Source organism: Saccostrea cucullata, unplaced genomic scaffold (assembly GCF_032062105.1).
Source record: "Saccostrea cucullata isolate Sc308-1 unplaced genomic scaffold, CSIRO_AGI_Scuc_v1 ctg72, whole genome shotgun sequence".
Taxonomy (NCBI): domain Eukaryota; kingdom Metazoa; phylum Mollusca; class Bivalvia; order Ostreida; family Ostreidae; genus Saccostrea; species Saccostrea cuccullata.
Window position 1 is genome coordinate 859,452 of NW_026918900.1, and position 21,522 is coordinate 880,973.

The 21,522-nt window shown below is 31.7% G+C and overlaps 2 long non-coding RNA genes across 2 annotated transcripts; one reads left to right on the forward strand and one right to left on the reverse strand.

Moving 5' to 3' along the window:
* Positions 1 to 11,672: 11,672 nt before the first annotated feature.
* Positions 11,673 to 12,205, forward strand: LOC134275089 (uncharacterized). The gene is made up of 2 exons (XR_009993761.1): positions 11,673 to 11,807; positions 11,890 to 12,205. It is a non-coding gene; the product is annotated as an uncharacterized LOC134275089 (long non-coding RNA).
* A 5,657-nt stretch (positions 12,206 to 17,862) lies between these two features.
* LOC134275094 (uncharacterized) lies at positions 17,863 to 20,656 on the reverse strand. The gene is made up of 4 exons (XR_009993762.1): positions 20,507 to 20,656; positions 18,480 to 18,560; positions 18,256 to 18,396; positions 17,863 to 18,172 (listed from the first exon to the last, which is right to left on the reverse strand). It is a non-coding gene; the product is annotated as an uncharacterized LOC134275094 (long non-coding RNA).
* Positions 20,657 to 21,522: the final 866 nt, after the last annotated feature.

Below are 21,522 nucleotides of genomic sequence, written 5' to 3' on the forward strand. Positions count from 1 at the left end.
GCTAAGTCAAACTTATGTTAAAAATATTTGATACGAGTCAACCTATGGTTTTTCATTTTATGCAGATATATTGTTAAAAATGATCCAGTTATACATGTATATTAAAGTTAACGTCTTTACATATCGGATTTAGTTATGTTAGATTAGATCTCGTATTAAAATGATAATTCTGTTATAAATCATTCAGAATATTTGAAAACAAATATACTGCACGGTCACACCGTATTCGTGGTTCATCGTAAATGTACGACTATTGTTTTATCGATCACTTGAGATCATTTCAGTTTACTTTTTGTTACTCTTTTGTTTTGACAAATGTTCACACTTGCTTCGTTATGCTGGCAAACATAATAAGATAATCAACCCGTCTATCTACTTGAAATTTGAAACCCTAAAAAGGTTCAAAACATTTTGCCCCCCCCCTTCCCCCTTTATGTATCAGGCCATGCATGTCAGTAGCAAAGACTGCATAAGTTTTATGATATACTCATTTGCAATTTAATCAAGGCTGCAAAAAAATTTCGGGGGATATTTTTCGTATGTCTCCACTTATCAACTCTCTCTCTCTTTCTCTCTCTCTCTCTCTCTCTCTCTGGAACTATAGTGAGCCCTGTCTAAATCCGCGCTTATCATGTTCTACATTTATTCTACTTTACATATACTTTTTATCACTGTTTTGGTCATCATCCTCTTTCTTTTCTCTTTTAAAAAAATATTTCATCTCATATTTTGAAAGTGAACAGAATGATCCATGATTTATTACTGTGTTCAATTTTTTTCTATAACCTAGGCCCCACTAACCCCCCCCCCCCCCCCCCCGACGAAAAACTAAAATTCTTAAATCGGCATCAAATATAGATAATTGTTTTCTATAACGCATAATATGAATAGAGGACTGTTTTAACATCGAAAGTCAACATTAAATAATTCCAAATATATGTATAAGAAAGTTAGATATACTTAAGTCACCTCTATTGGCCGCCTAAGTTTTGCTAAGATTGCCAAATCTTAGCACGCTTCTAGTTACGGTCTTAAGACTGTACTTAAGTCCTACTTAAGCACGGTCTTAGACTTAAGTAGCCTTTATGTTACGACCCCCAGATCCCTATTTATAATGAAGTGATCCTTTAATAAGATAAGGCACATGTGTCATCTATCCATCGACTAGTGGATACTTGTTCATGATTTGTATACACCTGAATGTGTCGTTATACCCGGTGAAATTTGAACTTTTCATGAAATCACCTAAACGTTTCGACAGTAAGTGGAATTTTGCATCACTCAAACGTTTGATCAACATTGATGATCAGCTGTTTGTATGGGAAACGTGCAGCTTTTAAACGAAGCGTGAATTTGGTTACAGGAATTTCTTTTACGTGCTTTTGGCCATTTACCATGTATACATGTTATGTTACATGTAGCAATGGATAACACATGCAAGTTGGATAAAAACGGTAAGTTTACCTTTCTCAATACCATGAATTCAAGAAATACATGTCTTAGTCATTGACTTGAAACGTGATGGTTTTCGCTTAAACTCATTTGAAAACCAATACAATACGAACTTCTTTCAATGTTTTTTCTTGGCATCTTTTTACAATACTCGTGCATGTTTTAGTACTAGAGTTTATTTGAAGTATATAGAAAAAAATTACCAAAATATTTGAGCCCAATCTTGAAGCGGATCTTTCAAACCTGAATTTTTGTGATGTTTGAAATTTTTGACAGTTTTCAATTTTGTTCAATTTCTTTTTTTCATTGTTTTTACCCTTTGAAATAATATATCTTTTCAGATATTGGAGAAGATCCAACCAGCTATTCTCAAGAAAATGCTGTTTACATTTTTCTTTTGTCTATTTTTGTAAATTAAAAAAAAAGATTATTTAGATTTTATTTATAACTTTGTTGGTTATTATTTCAATATTTTATAACATTAAACTTTGAAGAGAAATTTAAAGCACTGGGCTTTTAAAAATATAGAAAGGAGGGGTTTATCAAAATAAATAGGGGTTTATCAAAATAAATAACCCCGTGGGGATCCGGGTTAGAATAGGTCCTCAGTACCCCTTACTTGTCGTAAAAGGCGACTAAATGGGGCGGTCCTTCGGATGAGACCGTATAAACCGAGGCCCCGTGTCACAGCAGGTGTGGCACGATAAAGACCCCTCCCTGCTCAATGGCCCTGAGTGCCGAGCATAGGCCTAAATTTGCAGCCCTTCACCGGCAATGGTGACGTCTCCATATCAGTGAAATATTCTGGAGAGGGACGTTAAACACTATACAATCAATCAATCAATCAAAATAAATAAAATATTTTAAATATTTCTAAAAAATAAAGTGAAATACTTTGACACCTTATTTTATCGGACATTGAGTCTTTTATTAGAAACAAATGCATGCATGAAAAATCAGTTATACTTCATAGGTGTAGAGATCCTCCTTAAATGTATAATAATGCTGTGAATAATTTTTCTTGCACTGCTCAATGCCCCCCTTTTTTTATTAACAACTTGGTATTTAAATAAACAACCTAGTATTAACGTTAGAATTGAGATCTCTAGCTGAAAGCCTCCAATACTTTGACAATGTACTTACAAGTATTAGTTATTCAAATTTTCAAATTATTTATCTTGCACTACATTGTAGGTTACTGCAGTATTGTAAGAACTAAGAATTGGATTAATAGTCGAAACTTTCCCCTGGACATCACATTGTAAAATGCGGATGTGATGAAATGAAGAAATATGTTTGGCTTTAAAATTGATGTTTTAATGCACATGCGTCAAAACTAGCTTCCTAGTCGAAAATAATTCATGGAGACCTTGATAATTGAGTGTACAGAATGCTTACTAATGTAATGTTATCTGTATAGATTTGAACCTTATATCAACTCAGCTCCCCCCCCCCTCCCCCGATCGTCACTGACAACAATATGGGGGCTAATTCTTAAAGTGTTTTATGCCTAATGATGACCTTATCCTACTACCTTGATAAGCTTTGGAAAGAAAATGAGCTTTCTTACTGTAAATGATTCCACGTCTCTCATCTCAACCTTTGACCTTTCAATTAGTATACAAAGCAGACCCCTGAGTTTCCTTATCTTGTCCCTAGCTATCCTTACAACTTTAAGCACTGTGTATCTTTTCCACCCCTACGAATACTAAACAAGTAATTTGTCCTTGTTTTTCATCTTAAGTGCTGAAAGAAACTCGAAAATCATTGCACACATCCTGTAATTATGTCAGTAATCGCATGATTACCTCCTATCCGCAAAGATAAAATTGATAAAATACGGCTCTGCAATACTCAAACTACATTTATTTGTTCTAATCCTCTGTAATATTTTTATTGTTGAATATTTTTCAAAAAATTGCACGCTAAATGGAACATTGACTGTGTAAGCACTTGTCAAAATAGTATTAATCCTTAAATCTAAATCCTTATTTCAGTCCCCCGGGTATATTGGTAGTAATTGAAATGCACTTTTGATATCAACATTCCCTAACTGTACTTACTGACTTATTATATGGTTCATGATTTGGAAATTGCCTCAGAAGCCAAAAGCAAGTTTTAAGCTAAGACAAAGATTTTGGACCTGTATAATTAAGCCCATAAATGAATCCCTGTAATATTTTATTTGCTACAGAGACAGGTCCACTAAAAATGGCATGATCTAGACCCCACTTTATTTTAAATTTATACAAATGTTTATGAATGAGCATGGTTTCCTTACATAAACCCCCTTAGAATCAAATGCATGCTATTTGTTTACCCCTAGAATTCCTGTATTAATGATCTATTTTCAACCCAAACCATATACATGACCCAACTATTCTGTATATAACTACGGCTGAACTAAATTTGCAGAATTCCAAAGCCCAATTTTAAATGATACTGATCATCATAAAAGTTTCTACCTAAATGACCTACCAGCCCCAGCAAGTTCAGCTTGCATGCATTTTAGTAACTGATGTTTAAATGCATGAAAAAGGGAGTATACAGGCATCTTTCCATTTTCATAGTTGTGATTCTTAGACGGTGTTACTTACCTCTATAGTTTACTGTCGGTCAAGGTTTCAAAACGGAAGCCCTGCCGCCTAGAACACATGAATCAAACCTTCGCTAAAAAAAGAGTGCAGAAATTGTTCTGATCAAAATACAAACATTCTGGATCAAACTGGAGAAAGTGATATTAATATTTTTACTCAAATTCATGAAGCTTTTGAAAAAAACTTCAAACTAAAAATATCTGAATTGTAAATCACACAAGTAAGCAAACAACTCTCCTCTAACATTACATATATATGACCCATTGTACTTCCTGAAATGTATTAATTTGGAACTGGTAATATTTGGACAACTCAAAAAAGGTTTCTTGACTAAACAATTTTTTTTACTTCAAATTAAATGACAAACTTGATGTCATAAAATAAAATCTAGTAGGAAGTTGATTTTGACCCCGTACTGTCTCAGTACTTTGATTTTTATTTTTTACTGATTTCTTAGGTTTGATAAGCATTTGGCGATCATTACCCAATATAGAACAAGCTAATTCAGAGAATTTGTGTCCCCCGCTTAAGGAAAAAGTAAACCATGCGCAGTTCGGGGGGAGGGGGGAGTCGGATCCCCCTGACTGAATTTGTAGAATTATTAAATATATACATGTATACTGAAGCAAATAAAATATGTCAATCTGGATATAAAGATTTGATAGTTTATTCTTAATTATGTATATAGAAGATTCTTTTTATATGGAATATTTATAATACTGTAATGATGATTTTGTAAGTTTGTACAAGCCAGACCTCATAAATTTTTCATTTCACATGCCGAATACTATCATTTAGTAAAAAAAAGTATTTCGAAAAAAAAAAGAAAATGAATCGTCCCGGAATCGAACCCGGGACCTCTCACATGTGAAGTGAGAGATATACCATTACACCACGGAACCGCTTTAAACTAGCGAAAAGTATATGCAAAGATGAAGTCACATACATGTATATACCGGTATTAACGCTCGAAATTTTACACAATGCATGGTGTCTAATTTAACCTTTCTTAAACAGTTCTAATAGATGTTATAAGAATTTTAAGTCCGCCGAGAACCTGTTTTATACGTAATAACTTTCCTCATGCCCCTGTGCTAAAAATAGCGACATGTAATACAATAAATACTAATAACACAAACGGGTGGGACACTTTGAGAGGGATGAGAGAGGTCCTATGGAGTTTTGGTATAAAATTACATTGCAAAAGCTCAAAATCTTTTTGAAATATCGCCCGGAAAAGATAGTGTTACACACAGACAGAATTTATAAATTTACGACCTTGAACTTTGACCTTTTGACCTCAAAATCAATAGGGGTCTTCCTTAGGCCACAGGAAGTTTTTATTTAAAATTTCATTGCAAAAGCTCAAAGGGTTCTCGAGATATCGCGCGGAAACGAAAGTGTTATAACAGAGAGAATTTACGAATTTATGACCTTGACCTTTGACCTTTTGACCTCAAAATCATTAGGTTTCTTCTTTAGTCAAAAGGGAATTGCCATGCAAAATTTCATTGCAAAAGCTCAAATGGTCCTCGAGATATCGTGTGGAAACGAAAGCGTTACAGACAGACAGAATGACGGACATACGGACGGACGGACAGCTAGACAGACGGACGGACGGACAGACCCAAATTAATTTCCCGCACTTTTCAAGCGGGGGACAAAAATTGCTCACTGACTGACTCTTAGATATTTGAATATCTTAGTATTATAGCAACAAATCAACATATTTTCCTTGAAATTCCTTCAACGATTCTTGTTTACGTTGATTGATAATGGCCAATGTTAATTGAATTTAGTGGTGCCCCGTCCTATGACAGAATATTATTTGTACCTGTTGATTGGCTGGAATTTTAGGACCCCATTCTGGCGCCTATTTCCTATTTCCGTCGCTGATTGATTCCTCCAGATAAAACATGGGACTGGGCCTCTCCTCCAACATGTCCTTTATTCTCTCTCTCCCTCTTGTCCTTATAAGCAACATGTTCATAAATTTGTTTAACAGTTATCTTTGTTATTTCAAGATAGGTATAAATACACAACTGAATAATGTAAGTACCGACACATGCATTAGAGCATGCTGCACTTTGTCACCAAATTATCACGGAAAATCAAAAAAAAAAAAAAAAAAATTTGAAGCCATTGAAAGCGATCCAGGTTTCAAATGTATTGTAAAGCGTTTAATATTACTGATTATTCAGATTAACTTACACTTTGTCCTTTACTTAACCAATGTTTTAAACAATTTTAGCTCTGAATTTCTAAACCTTCTAAAGTTTATCGCTATTTATAAAAAAGGAAGTGTGGATATGGTAAGTTCAGAGTGAAATACGGTATGTTTAAAAAAAATCTGGACAAAATTTCCGGATTACGCAACTGACTGATACACAAAGTAATCAACTAAATAAACCATTATTTCAAATCAACAACATACATATAACACCATCAATATTAGCTTCAAACAATATTATGACAACGAAAGCTTTGATATCTAAATATGATAACGAAAGCTGAAATATCTGCAAATATATAAACTTAAATAGATATCTATATTTTATAATTTTATCATAAATGGAATATAAACTCAAGAATCAAGGAAAGTTTCATATTACATGCTGTATCTGGAAAGGAAAAATGTGAAAGTTTGAAAAAAGATTACGTTATTTTATCAACAACTAAAGGAGAACAAACCATAAAAATAACCATAACCATAAAAATCAACATAAACAATACTGATCTTCTGTTCATATGTGAAGCCACATTAGCGTTCAAAAGTAGAATTTAACTGAAAATATTACTTGTTGGCATTGTGTGGCCATTCTTTACTTGTCTCATTTTCAAAAATAACCTATTGATACTTCTTATTCTTTTTCGAAAAGCTCCATTATATATATATTTTGTTTTATTTTTAATATTCATTTGGCACTTCAAAACTCACGGCGTTTAAAATAATATAAAAATAATTTACGCTATGGTAAGCATGTTCATTTTACGAGATCAAATGCATATATAAATTATTTGTTTCCGCCAAAAAGATATCTATGTGATCAGGTGTGTTATCAAGGTTTTAAAAACGGAGTTTATGAATAAATGTATTGCGCAGTTTTGCTATATCTAGTTTAAAATCAATTTATATTAATAAAAATTTGCTACCGAGACATATTTTGAATGCGGAGTTCATCAAACTTTGTTGGTTTTCATGTACCAAATCAGACAACAACGAGTTACCCATGGGCCACATCGCTCACCTGAGCACTGAGGCTAAGGAAAAAGCAAAAATCAATCCAGTATTGAAAAGCTTAAATGCATAAGTGGTCACGACCTATCCCTAAAAGAGGGCGGGGATGGTTTGAACTAGCTATCATTTACACTAACTAAGATAGCTTACCTATTTCTTTGGCTTACTTATGCTTTCCCTATATAAGTTATAACTTTCATTTGACTCAACCTCCCCAGGGATCATTATTTGAACAAACTGGAATCTACACTACCTGAGGATGCTTCCATATAAATATGACCAATCATGGCTTTGTTGTTCTTCAGAAGAAATTTTTTAAAGAATTTTCCTATGTATTCTTATGTAAAACTTTGATCGTCCATTGTTGCTCCACCAAATCCACGGGGGTTCTGATAGCAACAAACTTGAATCTACACTGCCTTAGGATGCTTACATATAAATATAACTAATCATGGCTTTGTTGATCTTTATAAGAAGATTTTTAAAGATTTTCCCTATGTAATCTTATGTAAAACTTCTATTCCCCCCTTGTTCTCCACCCTACCGGCGGGTGTCGATTTGCACAAACTTGAATGTACACTGTGCTTTCCTTTAAATATGACCAACCATGGCTTTGATGTTCTTGAGAAGATTTTTTAAAAAAAAAATCCTGTTTATTCAAATGTAAAACTTTGATCCCTCTTTGTGGCCCAACCCAACCCCCGGGGTATTGATTTGAACAAACTTGAATCTACACCACTTGAGGAGGCTTCCACATTAGTTTCATCTTTCCTGACGCAGTGATTCTTGAGAAGATTTTTCAAACATGACATAAAATTTTCACAATTTCTTAATTATCTCCCCTTGAAAGATGAAATGGCCCTTTATTTGAACAAACTTGAATTCCCTTCACCCAAGGATGCTTTGTGGCAAGTTTGGTTGAAATTGTCCCAGTTGTTCTGGAGACGAAGTCAAAAATGTGAAAAATTAACAGACAGACGGACTACAGACAAATTATGATCATATATGCCGCTTGCATATAATAACCATTCCGAGAATTGTATAGCAAAAATGTTCAGTAATAATTAAGATCTGATTCGACTTCTTCAATAATATATCAATGGACTACTACGTACTCTTTATACTTATCTGTTTTGGATATAAGCTGCAAAACGGCAATCTAATCGTGCTATAGAAAAAAAGTAAAAATGAAAATTCGCGAAGGTTACCTAAATGATTCTTTCATGGAGGGTGACCTTGAAGTTCGTGAAATGTGTGCCCTTATTATCTTAAAGATTTTCAAACAAGATACTAAATCCTTAAAAACGGGTTTTCGTGACTGTTTTGCAAATGAAGGTGTTAATTATTTTTATATAATCAGAAAAAGGTATATAAAGCGTCTTATAAAAATCAAAACTTCACTTCCCTCCGTCAAGTTCGACTCTCTGCCATTATGAAGGTAAGCTTTTACATTAGTATCTTATTTAAGTTTTGTTAATTTTTTAATCTTTCTTTTAAACAGTAATGGCAGTAAGTTCCTTCATTTGGTTTTGTATAAAAATTTCAAAGGAAGTGTTGAGGAAGTGTTGTTTTGTCCTCTTTAGAGTTTTAATTGTATTTGCTTCACATCCTCTCTGCTTCTCTTATTCGAGTATGAATACAGTCAAGATTTATTTCAAGTTTTCGGTGTAATCAGTTTATCTGTTCCCTTTCAGAAATAAACATTATTGTCTCTATTTTTTTTCTTCAGATTAATTCCAAGTTTTGTTCAAATTCATTATCAATCCTATAAATAGTGTTAGTTTTTATTGCAGTGCGTTTGGTTACTTGTCGCAACAGTATTCTTTGTTATCTGTTTATCCGGGGCTTCTGGTGAAAAGACGTGCGATGTTATAAAGTTTGGTAGAGGGGAATTTGACAAGAAAAAAGAATGCTGGAAGAAGGAACCTACAACGCCTCATTTGGAGGTTACATCTAGCCCTCAATCTTTAAACATCAGGTCAGAATTTACCTTGTATTCAGTAATCCTTAACATCAATTACCATCTAGGCCTCAGTCTTTGAAAACTAGGTCAAAATTTACCTTGTATTCAGTAATCTTGAACAATTAGAGGCAACATATCAAGGCAGCATCTAGGTCGCAAACTTTGAAAATCAGGTCAGAATTTACCATGTTAATCTTTAACATTCAGTGATCATTTAACATCATCATATTCAAATATTGCATGCTTGAAATGGAAGTGCAAACATTTTATCACAAATGAATATGTTGGTATGAAAAAAGATCCCGTATCTATGAAGTTTTAAAAAAGTTGATTAATGATATCGATAATATGTACTGAAAGTCAGTAGTCATCTGATATATGATAGCAAATATTTTCTGCTCAGAAAATCAATCAAACTGATTTTTGAAGTATTTTATGGTAAAATAAACTTCGCCTTCTAATTCGATAAACTTCTACATTTATATCCGTGAATTTAATAACTTTATTTCCTTTTAAATCTTCCCTTACCTTTATAAACAGATAAAATAAAAAAAAATCCGTAGAAAGAGAATCGGCAAACACCTTAATGTCTAATAAAAAAAACGTGCCCTTGTCTGATATTTGGTCTGAAATAGTCTTGTCTTTTAAGTTTCTTTAAAATACATGTAATATTGCCTTAAACAAATTTTTGACCCTTTTATCTTTCCTTTAAGATGGTCCGATTCCCAGGTCTTAAAAATCATGGCTTGGATGATTGAATGTACTCACAAAAGTGAGAGTTTGAATTATAAAAATACTGTATATATACACATGTAAATTTTTTTTAAAGTTCTTCATCAATTTTAATTATATTGTATAGGGGAAAATATTTAAGATCTGAAATATATTTTTGAGAAATGCATTTAAGTACCGACTACAGTAAAACCTTTGATAAAAATTGCTATATCCTTTTAATCGGTAAAAGTGTATTAGGTAACATCTTTTTAGTATTCAAATGGTAAAAATACAAAACATACCGTCACTTACTGATGTTTTGTAAAATGAATTTCATTTTACTTTCTAAAAATAAAGTATCATATATAAGATTTTTAAAAACACAGACTCAAAATCAGTCACTTTTAATATCATATAATGTTACTTCGCTATAAACATTGGTAGACCTTTGATCGGTACGTTAGGTCATCTTTTTACTTCAAATGGTAAAAATGTAAGTAAAATGCTAAGATAACACAGATAATACAATAATGCAATAAATTTTATTTCTATAAAATGCAGCTATTTATGTTCATAAAGAGGTTTTCCAAAGGCCCCTGAAACATACTGAGATACATGTACATAAATTGAAAATTGTTGCCTGAAAAATATTGAATTTTCAGCTTAATTTTGAGCTTTTTTAGATTTGATATAAATAATAAGAGTTATCTTCCTGGATGAGGAGCGGATATTCTTTAGGTCAGTCGACACGCTCCTTAAAAACATATAATTTTAAAGATTTTTATTTGATGAATGGGTACTTAAACAAGATTCTTCACAGAAAATTAGGCTACCTTTCCAGGCATTTGGACATGAAACCACAGGGTCATATTTCTGATAAAACCCTTATGTATATATTGTAATCTTCTGAATGTCCTGTATCACCATTTTTGGTGTACTTATATCTAAATGTCGAAATCAGAATAGGTTGACAAATATGAATACTGTTTATATAAAACCAAGAGATACAAAATCAGAAGAGTTTGACAAATATGAATACTGTTTATATAATACCAAGAGATTCAAAAATCAGGAGAGTTTGACAAATATGAATTCTGTTTATATAATACCAAGAGATACAAAACATGTATTAAAAACGTGTCATCTGACATTAAATACAAAACATTGTCTTCATTAAAGGTTTAGATATCATGTTGACAGTGTGTGTTACTTAAAGATCACAGGGTATTTAAGGGTAGTTAACAATTACATTCTAACACAGTAAGCCAAAACTAAGCCACTGTAAAGAAATTTGAAAGCAATATTCTAGTCATATCGTGTTTGAATGCAACCTCAATATATCATGATTGATTATTATTCATATCGAAATTAAAATTATATTTTAGGAGAAAAATTCAGCGTGCGCTCAAGTGCAGACTGGGAATACAGAAGTTTCTTGCTCAGAAATCGGATTGTGTGTATATTGTAAATTGTTTAATTCCACGGTGTTAAAAAGATATCTCAAAAAGTATATATTGTGCGAGAAATTATTTTTCTATAGCAATTTAACATAATTTCTAACATTACATGGATTAAATTTCACGGAAAATTAATGTGCACCATAGCGAAATTTCAATCTACAGTATTATTTATTTTTCGTTAATATTCTAATACATGACTGTGCGCCTTACTTTTTAATTTGAAACAACATTTTTTTTTTCAGCAAATATACAGATATTGGGCTGAAAAACGTTTGTCCAATCAAATTCGAGTATGCAACAGAGATTAAGAGAGGAAGAAAAAGATGTTATGTTGTGTATCCTACCCGTCAATGTGTAACATTCGCAAAGTGCCAGACAAAAAAGTAAGAAGCTGTTAAAGTATCATTTTTACTGTTTTTCCCTTGTCTTTATATTACAAATGCAGGCTATGTTTATACTTAACAGGAATTGCTCGAAGACAGCGAAAAGGGGCGTAAAAAGTGCTTGTTTGGCTGACCGATTCCGTTACTTCAACGTTTGGATATTCTGTCCGGACAACCATAGTTTTGAATATGAAACCGTGCTGTTACCTCAATGCTGTTCTTGCAGAGAATACAAGCGCTGTTAACAAGCCATAAACGAAACAGCATGGAATACAACTGTTCTAAGGCTGAAAATGTGTAACTCTCTAGAGTTTCTACAATAGCTGAGCCTTTAACATGTTGCAGGATTTTCTTTTGCTGTTAAATTACATCAATAAAAGCATTGATGCTATGTTAAAGTTTTTTATTCATTAAATATAATGGGATGACGAACAATATTCAAGCTCAAAAGTCCATTAAAAGATACAAATTTTGAAGCATTCCAAACACTGACCTCTAAAATATCAGTTGGGATCGGGTGCCATGTAGAAGTGAGCATCCCCTGCCTACAGGAAATAAGGGAAAATCAGTCGGCAATTCACTGAATAAATAATGGTCTAAAAATTATTTTGAAAAATGTCAATCTACATAAGAATTAATGAGAGATTGTATTTTCTGAAAAGGTCATGAATCGAGTATAGAAATTACGAAATCACTAAACGATACTGCATGTTTTATAAACTTGTTTTCCAATAAATAACCTTGTTTTAGAAATTGTTCATACATAGAGCATGCTCAGGCAAATCGAATCAACTAAGAGATATAATACTCATATCACTGAATATCCAATTAAAGTCTCAATTTGCATTAAATAATGAACCGTGTTTTAAGTAACATAACATTTCAAATAAATTTTATTTCTGCCAGTCATATGAAACATTGTTGGTTGTAGATAAAAATACAACAATTGTGTATTGTAACTTGAACGATTGTCTATCAGGAGAAAATTGCATTTTTTGCAAAAATCAATATTACGTTACTGTCGCTGATCATCGTATAGTTTTTATTAGCTCACCTGAGCCGAAGGCCAAAATTGCTGACCCAAGTTTTACATAGGAATATATAGGAAAAATCTTTATAAATCTTCTTCTCCAGAACCACTGGGCCAGGAAAGATGAAACTCATGTGGAATCATCCCCAGGTAGTGCAGATTCAAGTTTGTTCAAATCATGACCCCCGGGGCTAGGGTGGGGCCAAAATGGCCAACCCAAGTTTTACATAGGGATATATAGGGAAACCTTTTAAAATATTCTTTTCAAGTACTTCAAAGCTATGATTAGTGATATTTATATGGAATCATCCTCAGGTAGTGTAGATTCCAGTTTGTTCAAATGATGAATGCCTGGAAGGGGGGGGGGGAGTAAATTCAAGCCTGATGTGCTCAGGTGAGCGCTGTGTCCCCTGGGCCTCTTGTTTTAAACCGAAAAGAAGCTTGAAATCATATACAGATCTATTTCTTAGTAAGATTGTCCTATACTTGAACTATATTATCTGAAAATCATACCCTCCACATATAAGCGTGTCAAAATTTTTTTTAAATTCGTAATATATTTACCAAATTTTGATGTCTTCGCAAAACACTTTTTATTTGCAACTTGAAAGGACTTAAAAGTTTGCTGAATGACTCAATATAGGTCTTTCTACTAATTTTTCAAGTTGCACATATGGAAAAAACATTTCAGATATTGATTTATAGCTATATTAAATGATCCAAAAGGATAATAACTTATGCATACCTTTAATTAAATCATTACAAAGGTTAATTATTTGTAGTTGACTACTTCGATGTTGTGTTTTAAGGACAGGTAACTCAGGTGTGTAAAATGACCAACAAAGTGCCGATTTATGAGTTTTCGTTTATGGGAGTGACATATAGGCTGCTTCAGCATTGGTATTGTTAAGTACACAAAAGGGTAACCGGTTCCTTACATTGTTTTGTACACAAAAGTGTTGACCAAAAGAAGGAAAATGTCTTCACTCTATCTGAAATAACAGGGTCAAATGAATGGGGAACAGACTATATTCAACATTTTAAACTCCCTTTGACGATTGTTATGAAGAAGAAAATATAATGTCATGTTTTTTGTGTGCCCACTTTTGCGCTTCCTATATAAACATATATATTTTTACAAATAAATGAAACAATTAATTATCTTATTTGTGTTACTAAGCACGAAGAAGAACGAATGAGCATAAAAATTAAATTAGGTTAGAACTAAGAAGGAGACTAGACTTTACTATTTATTTTAATGAATAATTTTACTTATATGTAATTAAACGGTGTCCTCAACTATATAACTCATTCTTCAGTACTGAGTTCAGATGTGTGACCAAAGGGTTATTTTTTAAAAATAATCAATTTCATAATTTATGTATATTAATTAAGTCAGTACCCTTCCTGCTTCTGAAAAAAATTGAAGGGAAGATAATCTGAAGTCTTAAAGAGGAGATAGGTGTCCAAATGTACATGCATGTCTGAAATATATACTTGGTGTCCACAGTGACTGTTTTTTAGAACAATAATATTCTTTTCTGGTGAATTCTTTTTGAAGTATATAAGCTAGTTTGCATGTTTTATTGCATGACTTATTTCTGCCTTATTCCATTACAATTAGAAAATATATCCAAGACTACCAATGGACACAGTTACTTACATAAGCACTAAACAAGTAACATGTTACTAGAATTTATCAAGTTGTTAAAATATGAAAATAATGTAATCAATAAGGTATGATGAAATCATGTTTAATATTATATTAAATGGAACTTATTTAAAAAGTCACAATTTTTATTTCTAGTTTCAAAAAAGGAGAAATTATGTAAGTAACATGGACACCTAACTTCAGGCTTTAAAAAGGAACAAAAAAATAGAAGACAATCGAAATCTTTAATACTTTAAATATTTCATTTCAAAGCTTAATAATAGACAAGCTTTCAAAGAGAATTAATGCAGACAAGTAAATTGTCAGATGAATAATAAATAAAGGTCTTCTATTTTGAGTCTTGGATCTTTGTGTCATTGTTACGAACATAATTCAGTCATTTCTTGTAAATCTGAAAGAAAAAAATATATATAAAACAAAATACAACATGATGTAATCAACACATATGCTGTTTAATTATTTATTTATTATATATCCTTGATAAAACCAGAAACAAGGCAATTAAAGTACAAATTATGTCACTACTTCAAGTTTTCGTGTCTCTGTCACGAACGTAATTGCGTAAATGATATGACAATATTAAAACAAATATTCAATAAGTATTCATCCTTTGATAAAAAACAAAACTAACAAATATAGAATAAAATATAGTACAATATAACTTTATCATTTATAGATTATACAAATAATGCAAAAACACTTATGTTCGTAACAAAAGACGCGAATCAAAAGTCAAATGTTAAAAAAGGTCGGACAGATTTATGCATTTTGTATGGTCATAAGAGACATATTTCAGTTTCTGATTAATAGCTACATGGTATAAAAATACAATGACTGTATTTATGTGTTAAACATTCACTAAAATTGATACAATATGAAAATACTTACCGAATCTATTATGTTCGTAACTTCTTTTTTCCACATGGACACAATGAGCATCGCCATGATTTTTAGCAGACAGCTGCGCAACCTTTCTACTTTCGTTTTTAATTTATAATTACTCCACTGCTACAGACTCTCTGAGCCAAACTTATGATTCATTGGCTGTTATTTTAGCAATCATACTGAAAGCTATTATGTTCATAACGGTCAAGACACCAAACATTTTACAATCAGAGATCATTTGAAAATTACAAAAGTAACTGAGTTATGTTCATGAAGCATATTGTTAAAAATAATTTATCACACATACTCATTAATTAAACACAGAAACTGAACTTGACAAATTATTTAATGTTTGTAGAGAGGTACGTGTTAAAAAGTTCAGTGCATATGGACACCATGCGTTACGAACATAAACCACAATTTTTAAGTTCAGAAAAAAATAATTAAGATAATTTTAGCATGTTTGACAAAATAAATATATTATTTCATTTATATGCTAAGATAATGTACACAAATATCTTGCCAAATGATTTTATTTTTAAATAAAACAACATCTTTATGCCTATTCGAAAATTATGTCACATTTTCTGCATCTGAAATCCCCTAAATGCAATACAAAATGATCAATATTTTTTTTATTCCTCAACTCATATCCATAAAACTATTTATACTATATCCTTACACAAGTATCAAATATATCAATATCAATCTATCTGCTAACATTTTATTTATTGGAAAATAAAGGAGAAAAGAAATACATTTTAAAAATTCACCAGTATTGAAGAATGAGTTATATAGTAAATAAGTTTAACATTAGTGCTAAAATTTAAAACCACTGGATTCTATTGAAAGCAAAGAAACACTTAAGAAATGCTAAAAACTAAATTGTGTATAAACAGTTCGATACCTCGGACCTACTCTAAACAAGTTTTAGCAACGAGTTATCGTTCATAACAGCGGACCCTAGCGGCAGTTGAAATGCCTACTCAATAGGATTAAGTTGTAATTTTTTAACATCAAAAACATTTCTCCAGTTATATGGATTTGTAAAAAAGACACTGTCTATCTGTATTTATAATTTATAGGCCCCCTTTTCATTGAAGTTCAACGATTAAAAATTCATCGATATTTATGTATTAGTATTTATTCACAAAATAAGAGAAGAAGACTGTTTCCCGTGTATCAAATTGCCTTACACTCAAGCACTAGTATATGCCTTTAATTAACAGTGGAATAGTTCAACAAGATTAAACGATACGATACAGCTCAGAAAAATATTTACGTTACCATGTTTTAAAGTAAATAAGAATTAAATTCGAAAGCTGATTGAACAGATTTGCGAGTGAATCTTTACTATGCAATAACTGGCAACATGCAGAAATTCATTGCAATTGTTTCTTACAATTGTACTTTTTCCTGTAACATAAAAGCCGTGGTGCAAATGGATTGTGCATGCAAAGGTGTCTGAACATTTTTCTTACTCAATATCTTTTGCATCCTTGTGATTTGAAAATTGAATTGACAAAAAAAAATTCAAAATAAATCGTGGTTTAATGATCAATGATTCCATTTTGAGCAATCGGTTAATATTGCACAGTTTAAAGTGCAGTGATTTAACGTTAACATTCGTAACGTATATCCGAAACAAAATTGTTTTGTGACATTTGTGACACGCATATATGAGGAGGCTATGATATTCAGATAATATAGTTCTAGTGTTGCATAATCTAACGAAGAAATTAATCTGTATATGATTTAAAGCTTCTTTTCGGTTTAAAATAAAAACTACACGATGATCGGCGACAGTAACGTAAAATTAAATTATTTAATATTGATTTGTGCTATAAAATGCGATTTTCTCCTTATAGACAAACAATTGTTGTATTTTAATCTACATCCAACATTGTTTCATATGACTGGCAGAAAATAAAATCTATTTGAAATGTTACTAGTATGTTACTTAAAACACGGTTCATTATTAAAAGCGAATTGAGACTGGACTTTGAGAATCAGTGATACGAGTATTATATCATTTAACGGATTCGATGCGCCAGAGCATGCTCTACGTATGAACAATTTCTAAAACAATGTTATTTATTGAAAAACAAGGTTATAAAACATGCAGTTTCGTTTAGTAATTTGTAATTTCTATAGTCGATACAGTGCCCATTTCAGAAAATACAATATTTCATTAAGTCAAATATTGATTGACGTTTTTCAAACAAATTCTTGGACCATTATTCATTTACTGAATTGCCTACGGATTTTCCCTTATTTCCTGGTTTTGATACGGAGGTGTGACCGGTAGGAAGGGGATGCTCACTTCTACATGGCATCCGATCCTGACTGATATTGTAGAGGTCCGTGTTTGCTATGCTCCAAAATTTGTATCTTAAGCTTTTAATTAACTTTTGAGCTTGAATATTGTTCGTCATCCCATTATATTAAATGAATAAAAAAACTCCAGCATAGCATCAATGCTTTTATTGATGTAATTTAACAGCAAAAGAAAATCCTGCAACATGTTAAAGGCTCAGCTATTGTAGAAACTTTAGAGAGTTACACATTTTCAGCCTTAGAACAACTGTATTCCATGCTGTTTCGTTTATGGCTTGTTAACAGCGCTTGTATTCTCTGCAGGAACAGCACTGAGGTAACAGCACGGTTTCATATTCAAAACTATGGTTGTCCGGACAGAATATCCAAACGTTGAAGTAACGGAATCGGTCAGCCAAACAAGCACTTTTCACGCTGCGTTGTGTTGTCTTCGAGCAATTCCTGTTAAGTATAAACATAGCCTGCATTTGTAATATAAAGACAAGGGAAAAAACAGTAAAAATGATACTTTAACAGCTTCTTACTTTTTTGTCTGGCACTTTGCGAATGTTACACATTGACGGGTAGGATACACAACATAACATCTTTTTCTTCCTCTCTTAATCTCTGTTGCATACTCGAATTTGATTGGACAAACGTTTTTCAGCCCAATATTTGTATATTTGCTGAAAAAAAATGTTGTTTCAAATTAAAAAGTAAGGCACACAGTCATGTATTAGAATATTAGCGAAAAATAAATAATATATACCTTGGATCACAATCAGACGATTTCTGAGCAAGAAACTTCTGTATTCCCAGTCTGCACTTGAGCGCACGCTGAATTTTTCTCCTAAAATATAATTTTAATTTCCATTTGAATAATAAACAATCATGACATATTAAGGTTGCATTCGAACACGATATGACGAAATCATTGCATACAAATTCTTTTACAGTGGCTTAGTTTTGGCTTACTGTGTTAGAATGTAATTGTTAACTACCCTTAAATACCCTGACAGTGTAATCTTTTAAGCAACATACACTGTCGACATGATTCTCTAAGCCTTCAATGAAGAGAATGTTTTGTATTTAAGGTCAGGCGACACGTTCTCGAATATCTGTTTTGTATCTCTTGGTATTATATAAACAGTATTCATATTTGTCAAACGCTTGTGATTTCGACATTTAAATATAAGTGCACCAAAACTGGTGATATAGGACATTCAGAAGATTACAATATACACATAAGGGTTTTATAAGAAATATGACCCTGTGGTTTCATGTCGAATTGCCTGGAAAGGTAACCTAATTTTCTGTGAGGAATCTTGCTTAAGTATCTATTCATCAAATGAAAATCTTAAAAATTATATATTTTTGAGGAACGTGTCGATTGACCTTAAGAATATCCGCTCCTTATCCAGGAAGGATAACTCTTATTATTAATATCAAATCTAAAAAAGCTCAAAATTAAGCTGAAATTGAATATTTTTCGTAGAACAATTTTCATTTTATATACATGTATCTCAGTATGTTTCAAGGGCATTTGGAAAACCGTTTGATGTACATAAAAAGCTGCATTTTATAGAAATAACATTTCCTGTTATCTAGCCTTATATTTCGATACGATGTTCCAATGTTTATTAGCATTATATGATATTAAAATTGACCTGTGTTATCTTACAATGATAGAACATGCATTTTAAACTACTAGTATCTAATTCTTAACATTTGGAGTAAAAAGATGACATAACGTACCGATTAAAAGATGCAATTTTTATCAAAGGTCTAGTCGGTACTTAATTTTGCATTTCCCAAAAATATATTTAAGGTTTTAAATACTTTCTCCTATAAAATATGATTACTTTTAATGAAGAAATTTGAAAAAATAACATGGGTATATATAAACACTATTTTCACAATTCAAATTCTCACTCTTGTGAGTACGTTCAATCATCCAAACCCTGATTTTTAAGTCCTGAGAATCGGACCTTCTCAAAGGCAAAATAAAAAGGACAAAAATATTAAAAATATTTAAAAGAAACTTAAAAGACAAAACTTTTTGAGACTCAAATATCAGGCAAGTGCACGTTTTTTTTTAATTAGACATCAAGGTGTTTGCCGATTCTTTTTCTGTGAAAATTATTTTTTTTTATCTACTTATAAAAGTAATGGAAGATTTAAAAGGAAATAAAGTTATTATATTCATGGATATAAAATTAATGTAGAAGTTCATTGAATTAGAAGTCGAAGTTTATTTTACCATAAAAATACTTCAAAAGTCAGTTTGATTGATTTTTTGAAAAGAAAATATTTAGTATCATATATCAAATGACTACTAACTTTCAGTACATATTATCGATATAATTAACCAACTTTTAAAAACTTTATAACAGGATCTTTTTGTATACCAACATATTTAACTGTGATAAAATGTTTGCACTTTCATTTCAAGCAATACCGGTATTTGAATAGGATGAGTTGAATGTTAAAGATTATTGAAGGCGAGGTAAATTCTGACCTGATTTTTAAAGATTTGGGCCTTGATGTACAAGGTAAATTCTGACCTGATTTTCAGAAATTATTGCTTAGATGTATTCTTTAAATGTTACCGATTACTAAACAGAAGATGAATTCTGACCTGATTTTCAAAGTTTGCGACCTAGATGTTGCCTTGATATGTTGCTTCTAATTGTTCAAGATTACTGAATACAAGGTAAATTTTGACCTAGTTTTCAAAGATTGAGGCCTAGATGGTAATTGATGTTAAGGATTACTGAATACAAGGTAAATTCTGACCTGATGTTTAAAGATTGAGGGCTAGATGTAACCTCCAAATGAGGCGTTGTAGGTTCCTTCTTCCAGCATTCTTTTTTCTTGTCAAATTCCCCTCTACCAAACTTTATAACATCGCACGTCTTTTCACCAGAAGCCCCGGATAAACAGATAACAAAGGATGCTGTTGCGACAAGTAACCAAACGCACTGCAATAAAAAAAACTAACCCTGTTTATAGGATTTATAAACAATTTGAACGAAACTTGGAATTAATCTTAAAAAAAAATAATAAAGAGACAATGATGTTTATTTGTGAAAGTAAAAAGATAAACTCATATTAATACACCGAAAAATTGAAATAAATCTTGACTGTATTCATACTGGAATAAGAGAGGATGTGAAGCAAATACAAATAAAACTCTAAAGAGGACAAAATAACACGTCCTCCACATTTCTTAGCAATTTTTATACAAAACCCCATGAAGGTACTCTTTAGTCAACAATTGAATATTATCCTATTTTCCTGAGAAACTTGCATTTGTAAATAATTCCATTTGTATACATAACTCAAATTCATTGCTGTTTGAAAGAAAGATTTTAAAAAATTAATTAACAGAACTAAAATAAGATACTAATTTAAAAGCTTACCTTCATGATGGCAGAGAGTCAAACTTGACGGAGGCCAGTGAAGTTTTGCTTTTCATCCGACGCTTTATATACACTTTTTCTTATTATATAAAAATAATTAACACTTTCATTTGCAAAACAGTCACGAAAACCCGTTTTTACGGTTTGAGTATCTTTGTTGGAAATCTTTAAGATAATAAGAGCACACATTTCATGAACTTCAAGGTCATCCACCATGAAACAATCATTTAGTTAACCTTCGCGAATTTTCATATTTACTTTTTTTCTATAGCACGATTAGATTGCCATTTTGAAGCTTATATTCAAAACAGATAAGTATAAAAAGTAAGTTGTAGTCCATTCATATATTATTGAAGATGTTGAATCAGTCTTAACTATTACTAATTTTTT